Source organism: Lissotriton vulgaris, chromosome 3_1 (assembly GCF_964263255.1).
Source record: "Lissotriton vulgaris chromosome 3_1, aLisVul1.2, whole genome shotgun sequence".
Taxonomy (NCBI): domain Eukaryota; kingdom Metazoa; phylum Chordata; class Amphibia; order Caudata; family Salamandridae; genus Lissotriton; species Lissotriton vulgaris.
Window position 1 is genome coordinate 294,134,403 of NC_141689.1, and position 16,508 is coordinate 294,150,910.

The following is a 16,508-nucleotide window of genomic DNA, read 5'->3' on the forward strand; positions in this document are numbered from 1 at the left end:
TTGGCAGAGATTTGCACCCTGCCCAAGTAGGGACCACAGTGCTAGTCAGGGTAAGCTAGATACATACTTTAAATTAATCTGTGCTCACTTTCTAGTAGCTTGGCATAGAGCAGGCAGGCTTAATTTAACAGGCAAAGTATAAAGTATTAAGCATCCTTCTGAGGGGCATGTGGAGTGTAACAACCATGCTCAAGAGGGATCCTCTCACACACCAAAGGTGTCATGCTTCATCATAGGGGTGTCTCCTCGCGTCAAGAACCTAGTCTTGCCGCGGGCTACAATCCCCTTGCTGCGAGGGAGGAGCTCAGGGATGTTTTATATTGAAAGAGCGGGTTACTTTAGAACCCTGTGTGAGCGTGGTGTGTTGTGGATGAGGTGCAGTGCTAGAGTGCATTGTGGGTTAAAACTGGCTACAAGGTTAGCTATGGCAAGCTTTATTCAGCTACCTTGTGACAGGATTAAAAATAGATAGCTAGTAATGCAGCTGCCGACATTAGAGACAGCTGCATTAGAAGACGATCAACTTGTTTCGGCCTAGGGACCTATCAGAGTGTCATGGCCTTCATCAGGATCAAGGAACAGCTCCTGCAATCAGTGAATAAACAAACAAAATCGTGTGAAAGTATCAAAAGGCGGTGTATAATACTGAACCAGAGGTCCTGCAGCTCAGTAGATTCACTGATGGATCCTACAAAAGTTAGGAAATTAACTGTATCTATCCTGGGCTCTGAGACAAAGGTACATACGCCAACCAAACCGTTCAACGTGAATGTGAATACTAGGAGCGTAAGTCCAACTGACGCCAAAGGTTGGTGTATGTATATATAATAAACTTTATTCGGATTTTAAAGATCCATAAAAGCAGTACAGGTAAAAAATCTTCAGTGAAATATAATTACAGATTACTTAAAAACAGCAAAAAAGAGTTTCGGTAATGTATACAGTACTATTATAATTAAAGGTTTTTCCTGTGTCCGTATATACATTTCAGAAAGTTAAGGACATGGTAACATGTGGCTTCGGTATCCAAAAGCTGCAAGCTCAACATGGCTACTCGGCATTGTCTAAGACCCCAAGATTTTAAAAGAGTTAGTAACCAGAGTTTGCGGTGTTCCTGATAAAATTTGCAGAACAGAACAGTATGAAGGGTGGTTTGACCTGATATCCCATTGCATGGACATGGAAGTGGATTTGGGTCCCAAACGTTTGGCGTTGGGAAAGCTACCAGTTTGTGAAATATGTTCAGTCTGAATCTTATCAGGAGAAATCGTTCGAAGGTACCAATGTCAAGGTTTAAATAGGGCTGCATTAAAAGGGTAGATTGAACCATTATTGCGTGCTGCACCGACTGTTTCCCAGCTTCTATTTGTAGTCTCAGATTGCCCAGATGGTCCAAGGCTCGTTTTTTTAAGTTATTTTTTGAGAGTTCTCCAATTTTTTCGGGGTTTAAATAATATTTTTCTATTCCAAGGTCAAAGAGAAAGGTCCGGATATAGGCCAGCCATTTAATTTTTAAAACGTAGTCCAGAGACATTGCATCCGCCAGTATTGTTTTTGTGATGTCGTTTTTATCTGACGCCCAGATACGTCGCCAAAGGAGGAGTGGTTGAATTTTGGCAAGATCTTCGATATATGGTGCCCCCAATTCTAAGTGGCAGGCGTAAGTCGAGGAACTTTTGGGGGCGGATAAGAGGAATCTGAAAAACTTGTTTTCTGCAATTTGCAGAGAGGTGACATCCGTATGGCCCCATAGTCCTGCTCCATATAAAGCTGTAGATTGACACTTGGCTTTATATATGGTTATCAATTCCCTGGGCGGACGTTTTCCTAGTTTTTGTGTAAACGACACCAATGCGGCTAATGCTCTTTTAAAACAATGTTTTCTGGCTTCTACTGCTGGTTTCCAGGAGAGTTTATTATCTATCATGACTCCCAGATAGCAGTATTCATTTGTAGAATCTATTCTTTGGCTGTCAAGGTAGATGGAGTTTTGCTGTTTCCTTCCAACCCCAGCCTTCATTACGAAAGTCTTTTTTACGTTTATATGAAGGTCAAGGGTTCTCATAAACTGCGAATATCTATTAAGGGACCTTTGGAGTTCACGAGGGGTTTGTGCAAGGAGGACGGCATCGTCCGCATAGAGTAGGGCGGGGATCGGGCGATGTTTGGCCAGTGGAAGGTCACGGGCAACCTTCAGGAGCTCAACCTCCAAGTTGTTGGTATAGAGGGAGAAAAGGAAGGGTGCCAGGACACATCCTTGTCTGACCCCACGCTCTACTCTAAAAGACGCCGTCAGTTCCCCCTTTGTCCCGTAGCGGACTCTTGCGGATGGATCGGAATAGAGTTCCCTTAAAAAGTTCAGGAGTGATGGATCTACCCCCATCTGTGCTAAAAGGGACCACAATTTTGTATGGGAGACGCAGTCGAAAGCCGCGGACAAATCTACGTAGGTCATATAAAGTTTTGCTTTCTTTGCATGCACATATTTTCCAAAGATTATCGATAAATTTAGGGCTTGTTCCACAGTACCTAGTCCTTTTCTAAATCCAAATTGAAGGTCGGATAGGATGCCTCTCTCTTCCGCCCAGTCCTGAAGTCTTTCTAAAATCACTCTTCCTGCTATTTTTCCCAGTGAGTCCAGCAAAGAAATTGGGCGATAGCAGGCAGGGTCCATACGGTTACCTTTTTTAAATATCGGCACCATAATGGACCTTGTCCATGACTCCAGAATTCCTAATTTTGCCGTAGCGGTGCAGACCCTTGTTAAAATCGGTGCCCAAAGTTCTGTTTGATGTTTAAAAAAGTCTGCCGGGACTCCGTCCGGCCCTGGAGCTTTTCCTTTTTTGGTTGAGTTCAATGCCACAAGAATCTCAGGAATTTCAAAATTTATATCTATAGGGTATGGTAGGAATGTTTTTTCCTCTTCTTCCGTCTCTTGGTCAGAGGTTGGTTTTTGGAAGATGCTGGTGAAGTGTGATACCCAAGTTGCAGCGTCTATAGCAGCTTCGATTTTTGGGCAAGTGTCGTCTGCCAAGAAAGGAGTTCTTATAATTCTCCAGAAGGCTTGAGAGTTTTTTTCTTGGGCACTGGTGTGGAGTTCATGCCACAGCGCTTGCTTCAGTTCCTCTTTCCTCTTTTTCCTTATTTTATGATATTCACTTCTGAGGGTGGCTATTGTGCGGGAATCCCTTTCGTTTTTGTTTAAGGCTAGCTTCAATTTTGTATGAGCCTTAGTGCACTCTTGGTTAAACCAGCCTTTGGGCCGGGATGGACCGAATTTTTGTTTTTTTGTGAGTAAAACCTTTAGTTTGTCCATAATTTGGGCAAAGTTATTTAGAAGCTCCGCGTCCTTAGTTGCTATGTCCAAACAAATTTTAATTTGGGGATAGACTGATCTTATTAACTCTTTGGTGAGTTCCTCTGGGTTTATCCTTCCCCATTTTATTGAGTACCCGTTTACTTTATCCATATTGATATTTTCCTGGGTCAGTGCATTGGCTATTATTACTGGAGAACATTGTTGATAGTTTAGTGAGACTTCCAAGGTTAATATTGCATGGTCACTTTGAGGAGTCGGTTTGACTTCAAAGTTTTTTATTCTTAGTTGTAAGGATGTTGATATAATTATGAAGTCTACCGTGGTTTTGTAGCCTCTTCCTATATAAGTAGGTGCAAGTGAATTATCCCCATAGTCCAAGGTGTTTACTATCTGGAGATCCAGGTCGGATAGGAGATCATTCATTTGTCTACCCATTTTGTTATGCAAGAAATGGGTGAGTGAGAGGCCATCTTCTGTCACCATGCCAGGACATTTTCTTTTTGGTTGGGTACAGGCGTGAAGATTGAAGTCGCCTGCCCATATTATTGCGGCCGGGCCTCTTTCTCCTTGTTTCATTCTGAAAGTAGTTAATTTTTCGTGAAGGTGGGCCAGGACTCCCTCAAAGTCCAGTTCATCCAGGTTGTTATAAAAATTAATGATAACCATTGACTCTTTTTTCTGGAGGAAAAGACCAAGGATCTGCAAATTAGATGCCAGTTCTATAACCTTTATTTTAGCGTTTTGGATAGTGTTGGCTACGTAGATGCACAGACCTCCCTTTGGTCTACCTGTGTGTCCCGACTGCGCGAGAGAGGAGTACGTTTTGTACCCCTGCAGGTGATGTTCTTGTAATGACCATGTCTCCTGTATGCATATTACTTGGTGATTATGCGTGTGGTGCATGATTGTCCCATCCTCTATTTTTGTCCTTAATCCAGCGATGTTCCACGAGATCAGACTCAGGATTGTTGGACTGTCCCTTGAGCTTTTTACTCTTTTTGATTCGTTAAAGATCTCTGGGGCTGGAGGAATCTCTGGGTCTGGAGGGACTAATAGGGAGACCGTGGGTTCCAATAGGTCTGTGTGGATTTGGGAGTGTTCTTGTGGTTGTGGTAGTCAATCGACGCACTCCAAGGCGCTATACCTGTTTGCTAATTGAAGGCCATTCCAGCTATCCCAACGTGTGGGGTCACTGTACTTTCTCCAGTGTTCCTGTCCACTCCATTCGTCCCTGTCTCTGCCTTGGTGATTAAGGCCTAGTGGGTTGAATGGGGGAAACCGTCCTTGCCGCGGCTGCTGCCATAGGTGAGTGTTGTATTGCGTGGATTGCTGGGGTTGCCACCACTGTTGGGTGGTATGATATGGGTATTGAGGAGGATGAGCAGGTGGTTGGGTAGCAAGGTGTATGGGTTGAGGAAGTTGGGCGGGTGGTTGCCACTGGAAAACTGGTTGAATTTTGTGGGAATCGTGGCATGTGTGGGTGCTGCTGGTGTTGATACATATTGTATTCAGAGGAGTTTATAGGCCCAGTGTTTAATGGGAGTACGGGAAAGGGGAAATTTTGCCTTGAGGATGGGGGTAGGAAATAGGACAAGGGAAGGGGATTTATTTGGGTGGCTGGTCCTCTGTTGGGTGAGTTGCAGATATAATTTGATGCCCCTATCTCCCTGAATTTGATACTGATGACATCCCCCGCTATTGCCTTCGTGCTTCTGCCAACCCAGTCTCCTCTGCGTGCGGAGAAGATGTCACCCCTGATGTGAGCGGGTAAGGGTTTATGGAGTTGGAGCCACTGGGCGCATTTGTTCCTCAGCTCTGCGAAAGTTTCTCTTACGCCCTCCTTCAGTGGGGGAACAGCTGTTAACACCACCACGAAGGGAGAAGCTTCCGGGGGTAAATTGATTATTTTGGGCCGAGACTGCTTGGTCTTCAGTTCTGGTGGTTTTTCTTGGGAGGGGGTCTCTGCTGGAATGGTGGTATTTCCTTTTGTTTGTCGGTTGTTTGTTTTAGTTTGACCTGCTGGACCTATTTGTGTAGCAGAGGGGAGATCTACCGCCACCGGAATGACTTGGGAGGCATCTAGATTACTCCCTTTTTTAGCTAGGGGTTGTGTTACTGCCGCTTTTCTGGTTGGTGAAGTGTGAGGCTTGTTTGTTATACCTGTTATTTGTTTGGTACTAGATGGTTTTTTTGGGAGTATTTCCTTTGCCCCCTGCGTTGGGGCGGGACCATTCCCGCTTGCCTTACAACTGCATTTGGTGTTGATTAGTGACGTAAGTCTGTCCAACTTTGATATTAGGGGTTTGATCTGTGCTGTAATTTTGGCTTCGAGGTCTGATTTTAGGTCCATAACCATGTTTTCCACCCAACAGGGGATACCTGCCGAGGAGTTTGGGGTGGGCGTGATCAGATTATGATTCTTTGTTTTTGTTTTAGGTTTTTCCTTGATAATTGGCATAGCCTTAGGGAGGGTGGAGGTGTTTTTCCTTGTTTTTGTTGGTTCTAGGGTCGTTACTGGATCAGGTAGTAAGGGATTACTGATGGCACTCTGGTCTAATTTTTCAGTCGGTGATTGGCAGGCTTCTAAGTCTGGGGTTGCTTCAAGGTCGACATATGATTGATCAGAGTCAGTTTGGGTTACGGATAAATCTACAGAATTTGGAACAGTCATCGTAGGAACGATGGTTAGTGGCAGTGGTAAAGAGCAATTATTAGCAACCTGGTGAGCAGGGGAATTTGCGGTGGCAAGTGAGCCAAGCGAGGATCGTTTGGCCTGCATGAGGTCCAAGGAGACTCTTTTCTCCAGTAGGATGATACTCTTATCAATGGTGTCGTTTACCCTGGATATGAAAAGGTCTATAGGACCGGTCACTTGTGTCACCAGTGTAGCTTTCTTAGACGTGCTTCTAGTTTTGGGACGCATCGTGAATCTCAGTGATGTGCGTCAGAAGTCGTGGGGGCCTGCGGGAACGAAGTAAAGTACAGGGTGACAGGGCCGGGGCCGTCCTCTGCCGTCCTCGAACGGCCTCAAACGGCCCTGTCTTTGCCCAGTCTTCGCCCGTGCTGCGTCCCGCGCTGCGGGAGTGAGATGTTATTAAGTAGGGGGCGTAAAGGGCAGGGGGCGGGCCAGCAGGGAGAGCGGACCGGAAGCTCTTCCTTGGTCTTGCAGGGACTTCTGGGAAATGAAGTCCCCGCACGCTCGCAGCCCCGCTGGTTCCTCGCGCCCCTTACCGCCTTGCTGCCGGCGTCCTCGCGTTGGTCCTTGGAGATGCTGCCTCTACCAGCACCCACCAGCGAAGCGGCACCCGCGAAGCGGCAGCCGCGAAGCGGGTGCGGCGAGAGGTGGGCTGGGAGGCCGGTGCGCTGCTGGGCTGATAAGTTACAGCGTGAGTGATGCCTTCCGCTTCAAAAATAAGTAAGTAGGTGTCCCACAGGGTAGAGGAAGAGGAGCGCTTTTAACTGGCTTTGATGGGCGGGGGGCGGGCCAGCAGGGAGAGTGGACCGGAAGCTCTTCCTTGGTCTTGCAGGGACTTCTGGGAAATGAAGTCCCCGCACGCTCGCAGCCCCGCTGGTTCCTCGCGCCCCTTACCGCCTTGCTGCCGGCGTCCTCGCGTTGGTCCTTGGAGATGCTGCCTCTACCAGCACCCACCAGCGAAGCGGCACCCGCGAAGCGGCACCCGCGAAGCGGGTGCGGCGAGAGGTGGGCTGGGAGGCCGGTGCGCTGCTGGGCTGATAAGTTACAGCGTGAGTGATGCCTTCCGCTTCAAAAATAAGTAAGTAGGTGTCCCGTTTGTGTATGTACTTTTGGCTCAGAGCCCAGGACAGATGCAGTTAATTTCCTAACTTTTGTAGGTTCCATCTGTGAAGCTATTGAACTACAGGACCACTGGTCCAGTATTATACACCGCCTTTTGTTACTTTCACATGTTTTTCCACTCTGCATGTCGAGACTACACAATTTAGATTTTTTAAAACATTGAAATTCCATGAAAAAAAAACAGAGGTCAAACCTTATTTATAGTTTGGAAAGCTTTATTTATTCTTTCTATACTAACCAAACATAAGCTAGACAATTATTAGAAGCTCTGAAGTTATACCTTAAATATATCATTTATGCACCACCTTTAAATTACTATAACTTTATTTATTCTTTCTATGCAAACCAACCTTAAACTACCCAAACATTAGACATTCTAAAGTTGTAGTTATACCTTAAATTTATAATTTACGCATCACCTTTAAATTATTAAAACTTGCACACCTCCATACAGAGTGTAATGAACTCTGTAGCCACACATTAACTATAACTCGTGCTTTCTCATTGCACTGCTTATACCCTTTAATATTAAATTCCTTACACCATCTAAAATCATAGCATTCATAACATCACTTATGACATCCCAGATCACATTATTTGTGAGAACATGGTAAATGGTAGAGTGGAGAGTTATAGTTAATGTAGTGTGGCTACCAAGTTCACTACACTTATGACTGGCATCTCCTGTCATGATGGGCATATCCAGAGCTCCAGCATGACCAGTACTTCCTACCAGAGCTAATAGTCTTTTCCAATGTACACCACCGCACCCTTAGATGGGCGTGAACCTCCAGGAATCTCAGAGGCAATGGACTCATCACAGGTTACTCTAAACAAAATTCTGGAGGCCTAAATAGATAACAAGACAAAGTTGGAAGGAAAAGTGGCTGGGTTGGCTTTAGGTCTCGGTCTCCTAAGAGATAATCAGAGTAAACTAGCCAACTGGATACGGAATACGGAATCTGTGTTACAGGAGCTCCAGCCTCAGATATCATACCTTCAAAAACAGGGGCAGGACCTCTTTGCCTGAGCACGCTTCTTGGAGGGTAGAGTGGAGATGTTGAAGGAAGGACCAGATGGAACAATGTCCGCATCATTAGATTGTCAGTAGTGTTGTAGGTGCCAACATAATTCATTATACAGAGTCCTGGCTATCCGAGATGGCTGCCCTCAGTAAACTTTCAGCATGGTTCATGGTCGAGAGGGTCCACTGTGTTCATGCAATGGCACACCCTTTGGTAGCTCCACCTCAGCCTCAGTCACAAAGATTCTTAACTACAGGGACAAAGACGTAATCATTCAGCATGCACATCAAGAATGGCATTCCACAGTGGGGTCTAGGAAGGTCATGATATTCACAAATTACACACTGGTGGTTCAGCACCACAGAGCAAGTTTTGCGGGGGTTAGGAGCAAACTCTGCACATTGGGTTTCAGGTACACTCTTTTTTCCCTGCCGAGCTGAAGATCATTGGTACCCAAGAAACATTCTTACCATAGCAGGCCAGGGATTGGGCCTAGAAACATGATGCAGCCAATGCAGAATTGGGTGGAGAAGCAGCACCTTGATTGCAAGCAAACTTCAGGAGGCAGCAAGATGGTAAACGAAGCAGGAACCTCCATCTCAGGTCCCCAATCTCCTATGCAAGTTCAGATAGATCAAAACACCACCATGTGCTCCGATTACATTAGCACATACTGCTCTGGAAATGAATCTGATTCAGACTCCGGCAGTGAGTCCCTACTTTTGTGCACTCTTGCTGAACAAACTACTTTATACATTTTGTATTATGGCACCTTGTTCATTGCCGGAGGTGTTGCATCTCCTCTAACCCACCTCACTTCCATCTTTTGACATTCAACTGATGGAGCGGTAATTTCTTCTGGTAGTTTCGCAATGCAAAACCTTCATGCTACCTCTAATTTACCGCTCAAAAGGTGTTGGGCCCTTCACACCATGTATTACCTTCAGGAAACTTTAAATAAAGATGAACAGTCAAAAAATGCAATTATTATTTAAAGCCAATAAAGAGAGTTGTTGAGTATTTAAAGGGTTTTATTTTCTAGTCAAAAGTAAATTTTTCTCTGACCCTTTAATTATTAGTAAAATATCAATCAGGTTACAGAATTTGGAAAACAGGAAAATAGCATTAATACAGAACATATTACAGTCTGCATATAAGCATTACATATAGGATAGAAAATGTGGCACAAAATTCTTAAAGAGTTTCTAAGAAAAATAGTCTTACAAGGCTAATCAAAAATCAAATAGTTTGCAAAAATCTCCCATTAAGAGAAATAAATGCATAAGTCAAATAAATCTTTTCAGACCTAATTAATTAGTCAAAGCATGAACTTAAAGTTTAGCATCCAAATTCTAAAAAGCCTTTCTATCTGTTGCTGTTCTTCTGCATCTGTCTGTGTCTAAAGAGCAAGCAGGGAGGGAGACAGCCCGCCCTTCACCAGACCTCAAAAGAATGTGGCCTGCAGTGCCAAGATATGACGTGGAAGCAAGAAACCTCCCCCTGACTCTCCTTGGACGCCCATGCACCTGTGACGATCTCGTACCTAACCCATAGGATGTCTGGCCTAATCTGTTCCTTCTCTCAAGAGCTCACACACCCCCCTAATGAGCCTAGAAGCCAGCTGAGCTGAGAAAGCCAGCCCCTCCTCCGGAGAGGTCAGAATTTATACACAAAAGTTTGGCAGACTACACAAAATGTTTTAACTTAAGGCCTCAAATTGTGCAGCTTTAGATGGTGCTTTATTTCACATAAGACTTCCCTTAATTTGTCAATAATTTGCAATTCAAAAGTACCATCTTTTGGAAACCTCAAAACACCCTCTTTTCCAGTAATCTTGCACCATTGGTGAACCCACATGCATGTGTTTTGTCCCAAATTGGTAGACATAAAATGCACAGGTGTTCCTTCAGGAGCATCACCAATAAAAAATGAATTTTTCACTTTACCTCCTAACAGCTTCTTTAAGCCTTCGAACAATTTCATTTTTGCAATAGTTCAATGCAATTTCTTTTTTCCAAAGCTGTCAGTCTCAATTTTAGTCAGTTTTACTCCTACTACTGACCCTCCACAAAATCTTACTGCAATACTTCTCTTAATCAATAACTCTGTTAGTAACAACATAAATACATTCGCTACTCTGTCTGTTGTGCTAAATAAAGGATATATTTAAATTCACTGCGAGTAACACATTCCGCTTACCCTTCACAAAGTAAGACTTTCCGTTTACTCTTCAAACACTACAGGTAAATCCCTTCCGCTTACCTTTCACACAAGCTCAGAAGAACCTGCTACTCATTTGGACTTATCCTTCAGGATATATCTTAGGCCAAAGTTTCACCAGCGAACCCTTTTGCTTTCAATCAAGCTCAGAAGAACCTGCTGCTCCTTTAGTGTGACCCTTTCTAGGTGATATAAGACTAAAGTTTCACCAGCGAACTCTTTGCTACAATCACTCACATAGAAAATAGTCCCTAATTTAACACTACCAGCCCTACCTAGCTTCTCAGTGTTATTCCAACAGACGAGTAACCTCAGTGCAGTGTGGCTTCCATTTACCACCCGCTATTCCTTCCCGGGATTCCACAGGTGTGCATACCTGCGTGTTCAGACAACATAGAACAAGACACTAACTTAACATAAAGAGTTAAAACATGTAATCAATAACCAAAAATTGTCCTATGAAATTACTAATATAATCAATAACACCATCAATTCAAAATGAGCAAAATGTCACCAACAGTAAAAATCCTTACTATTTTCAACACTTCAAAAATACATCCTAGCATATTAACAACATTTCACAACCCTATTGATACTCACACCACTTCTTGCATCACCTTCTAGTACTGCTTTGCCAGTCTTCAGGTTCTGGGCATTGGAGTCAGGAATCAGGACTTGGACATTTATCTAACTTGGGCAATTATTTTACTTCCCTCTTAAGGTCAATGATCCATTAGTTGAGTAGTTGATGGTGAAATCAATAATCATTAATCACCAAACTAATCAATAATGACCATCCTCTGATTACCAAAAACTGATGGAGCGGTAATTTCTTCTGGTAATTTCTCAATGCAAACCCCTCATGCTACCTCTAATTTACCGCTCAAAAGGTGTTGGGCCCTTCACACCATGTATTACCTTCAGGAAACTTTAAATAAAGATGAACAGTCAAAAATGCAATTATTATTTAAAGCCAATAAAGAGAGTTGTTGAGTATTTAAAGGGTTTTATTTTCTAGTCAAAAGTAAATTTTTCTCTGACCCTTTATTCATTAGTAAAACATCAATCAGGTTACAGAATTTGGAAAACAGGAAAAATAGCATTAATACAGAACATATTACAGTCTGCATATAAGCATTACATATAGGATAGAAAATGTGGCACAACATTCTTAAAGAGTTTCTAAGAAAAATAGTCTTACAAGGCTAATCAAAAATCAAATAGTTTGCAAAAATCTCCCATTAAGAGAAATAAATGCATAAGTCAAATAAATCTTTTCAGACCTAATTAATTAGTCAAAGCATGAACTTAAAGTTTAGCATCCAAATTCTAAAAAGCCTTTCTATCTGTTGCTGTTCTTCTGCATCTGTCTGTGTCTAAAGAGCAAGCAGGGAGGGAGACAGCCCGCCCTTCACCAGACCTCAAAAGAATGTGGCCTGCAGTGCCAAGATATGACGTGGAAGCAAGAAACCTCCCCCTGACTCTCCTTGGACGCCCATGCACCTGTGACGATCTCGTACCTAACCCATAGGATGTCTGGCCTAATCTGTTCCTTCTCTCAAGAGCTCACACACCCCCCTAATGAGCCTAGAAGCCAGCTGAGCTGAGAAAGCCAGCCCCTCCTCCGGAGAGGTCAGAATTTATACACAAAATTTTGGCAGACTACACAAAATGTTTTAACTTAAGGCCTCAAATTGTGCAGCTTTAGATGGTGCTTTATTTCACATAAGACTTCCCTTAATTTGTCAATAATTTGCAATTCAAAAGTACCATCTTTTGGAAACCTCAAAACACCCTCTTTTCCAGTAATCTTGCACCATTGGTGAACCCACATGCATGTGTTTTGTCCCAAATTGGTAGACATAAAATGCACAGGTGTTCCTTCAGGAGCATCACCAATAAAAAATGAATTTTTCACTTTACCTCCTAACAGCTTCTTTAAGCCTTCGAACAATTTCATTTTTGCAATAGTTCAATGCAATTTCTTTTTTTCCAAAGCTGTCAGTCTCAATTTTAGTCAGTTTTACTCCTACTACTGACCCTCCACAAAATCTTACTGCAATACTTCTCTTAATCAATAACTCTGTTAGTAACAACATAAATACATTCGCTACTCTGTCTGTTGTGCTAAATAAAGGATATATTTAAATTCACTGCGAGTAACACATTCCGCTTACCCTTCACAAAGTAAGACTTTCCGTTTACTCTTCAAACACTACAGGTAAATCCCTTCCGCTTACCTTTCACACAAGCTCAGAAGAACCTGCTACTCCTTTGGACTTATCCTTCAGGATATATCTTAGGCCAAAGTTTCACCAGCGAACCCTTTTGCTTTCAATCAAGCTCAGAAGAACCTGCTACTCCTTTAGTGTGACCCTTTCTAGGTGATATAAGACTAAAGTTTCACCAGCGAACTCTTTGCTACAATCACTCACGTAGAAAATAGTCCCTAATTTAACACTACCAGCCCTACCTAGCTTCTCAGTGTTATTCCAACAGACGAGTAACCTCAGTGCAGTGTGGCTTCCATTTACCACCCGCTATTCCTTCCCGGGATTCCACAGGTGTGCATACCTGCGTGTTCAGACAACATAGAACAAGACACTAACTTAACATAAAGAGTTAAAACATGTAATCAATAACCAAAAATTGTCCTATGAAATTACTAATATAATCAATAACACCATCAATTCAAAATGAGCAAAATGTCACCAACAGTAAAAATCCTTACTATTTTCAACACTTCAAAAATACATCCTAGCATATTAACAACATTTCACAACCCTATTGATACTCACACCACTTCTTGCATCACCTTCTAGTACTGCTTTGCCAGTCTTTAGGTTCTGGGCATTGGAGTCAGGAATCAGGACTTGGACATTTATCTAACTTGGGCAATTATTTTACTTCCCTCTTAAGGTCAATGATCCATTAGTTGAGTAGTTGATGGTGAAATCAATAATCATTAATCACCAAACTAATCAATAATGACCATCCTCTGATTACCAAAAACTGATGGAGCGGTAATTTCTTCTGGTAATTTCTCAATGCAAACCCCTCATGCTACCTCTAATTTACCGCTCAAAAGGTGTTGGGCCCTTCACACCATGTATTACCTTCAGGAAACTTTAAATAAAGATGAACAGTCAAAAATGCAATTATTATTTAAAGCCAATAAAGAGAGTTGTTGAGTATTTAAAGGGTTTTATTTTCTAGTCAAAAGTAAATTTTTCTCTGACCCTTTATTCATTAGTAAAATATCAATCAGGTTACAGAATTTGGAAAACAGGAAAAATAGCATTAATACAGAACATATTACAGTCTGCATATAAGCATTACATATAGGATAGAAAATGTGGCACAAAATTCTTAAAGAGTTTCTAAGAAAAATAGTCTTACAAGGCTAATCAAAAATCAAATAGTTTGCAAAAATCTTCCATTAACAGAAATAAATGCATACGTCAAATAAATCTTTTCAGACCTAATTAATTAGTCGAAGGATAAACTTAAAGTTTAGCATCTAAATTCTAAAAAGCCTTTCTATCTGTTGCTGTTCTTCTGCATCTGTCTGTGTCTAATGAGCAAGCAGGGAGGGAGACAGCCCGCCCTTCACCAGACCTCAAAGGAATGTGGCCTGCAGTGCCAAGATATGACGTAGAAGCAAGAAACCTCCCCCTGACTCTCCTCGGACGCCCATGCACCCGTGACGATCTCGTACCTAACTCATAGGATGTCTGGCCTAATCTGTTCCTTCTCTCAAGAGCTCACACACCCCCCTAATGAGCCTAGAAGCCAGCTGAGCTGAGAAAGCCAGCCCCTCCTCCGGAGAGGTCAGAATTTATACACAAAATTTTGGCAGACTACACAAAATGTTTCAACTTCAGGAAAACCTGTACGTGATTGGTCAGTCATGATGGCATGAGTTCTCCCAACCCTGACTCATTCTAAAAAAACTGACTTTACCAGTTTTAACAAAAGAAGCATACATGAATAATACATTTATAAACATTTGCAACATTTACTAGGAAAAATGTTTCATTCTAAATCTTCCTTCCTTTCACAGCGCAGTAGGACGGATACTTTAGTTAGCTGGTACATTGGCACAATCATAAGAATGTACAGTTCAAGATGTCCTTGACTCCTTCCGCAGTTTGAGTCAAGCTGCCACAGTCTGCGCATGCTCTCTTCTCTTTCAAAGCAAGCCATAGCCTTGCTGGTTTCACAGGCAGCCATTTAATGGTAGGCCCCAAAATAAAACAAACACAAAGATAATATTAATTTCATGTAAATCAGTCCATTATGTTTCCCAACTCCATACTAATACTCCTTATAAATGTTTACCTAGCCAAGCTACTAGTGTAAAGCAGCTTTTCTATTATTTATGACAACATGGAAAATAAATGTGCAATGTGCAACAAAGAAAAAGAGGTGTTATTAACTGAAAATATTTATCAAAATATGCAACAAGTCAAAGTCTTTTAAGACAGGAATAGTAAATTTTGATTATAAGGGATGAGCTGGGAAGAGAGAAACATATTCTATTAATCTTCAAAGCTAAAAAGGTCACTTTTCTCTACATTGCAAAAACACATGTTAATTCTGCAAAAGAATTACCGACTGAATAGGCCTCACTTTCATATTTTTCATGTGCCATGTTTTTAACTTGCACCAAAAGGTGCGTGGCAATTTAAATGCAGTTTTTCTGAAGCACAAAAAATGAAACAATGCCTGACTGCAGATGAAATCTGCTCCATCACAACCAGAACTAACCTCTAACTTTAGGCAGGCAGCATTACAGGACACACTGTCTAGCTGGAACTTCTCCCTTCCTAATTCCTTAATGCCTTAAAGGCTAAAGTGATATCGGGAGTGCCTAATCTCAGCATACAATAGCTGGCTGGTTGGCTGGGCCGAATGTTCACCTTGCATCCCACAAGTTCTTTCCAAGCTAACCCTGTCTCCTTCCTAGGAATAGCACCTTGTTTCCTCCTGGTAACAGGAAGCATGCAGCAAAAGCATTTGGTTTTATTAAATGTTTTGTTCTAAGTTCAGTTACCTCATTTCTGGGTGGGGAAAGTTAAGGGTTCCTGCATCAGGGAGGTGGGGGTTGGCTCCATGAAGGGCAGTGTTCACTAGGTTAATTCACAGTTTCCTGCTTCAGATGAGGCATCATTCTGGAATCCCATGGTCTTCACTACTACATGTGGTATGGGGCTAGACACGTTTAGGATTTTAACATCTCGGGGGTTGTCAACAGTACGCAAACAGTTTATAGTACATTCACATGTACGTTCCTGAGGGATACACATGGCTATGCTTCAGGAAACTCATCCGGTCTCTAGAGCGGGGTTGCTACTCTAAACTAAATGGAGGAGATAAGTAGTGTCTACTGGGTTTACATCATGCATAAGGGAAACACTTGTCTGGATATTTCCAGGGTCCCGTTTGAGGTATGTAGCTATATTATTGACACTAATGGCAAATATGGTTTTGTAGAAAGTAGGCTTGATGGAAGACCCCTACTACTGGGAACTATCTATTCTCCAAATGTAGGGCAAGTGAAATTCTATCCCTCCCTCTCCCGGCTGGTGGTGCATTGCCCTAGTCACCCCGCACTCTTAGGTGTAGATTTTAATCGGGTATTGGATGCACATTTAGAGCATTCTTGCCCCACCTACCAAACTCACCTATACAATCAACAGCTAAGAACCTTAGAGATTGGCTGACACATTGGTTCTAGAAGGTCATTTGATGCCACAAACACCCGACATTACAGAAATATTTAATAATAATAATAATAATAATAATAATGGACAGTTTATAAAGCGCCTGGTAACACCTTCCTGGTGTGTCCCCGCGCTAGTAAGGAAGAGCTAGATACTTTAGCATAGACTGCCCGCCCGACGTGCCCCTATATCTTATACAGATGAGTTTTCAGTAATGCTCTAAACTTGACTTCCGCGCTCTCTAGTCTCATCTCCAGAGGGAGCTTATTCCAGATGCAGGCAGCCATTACACTAAAGGAGCGCCCTCCCATTCTTGATTTATCAGCCCGCTGGACCACCAACTGACCCGAGCCTCCCGAGCGAAGAGCCCTCGAGGGTTCATATCTGCACACTAGGTTTTC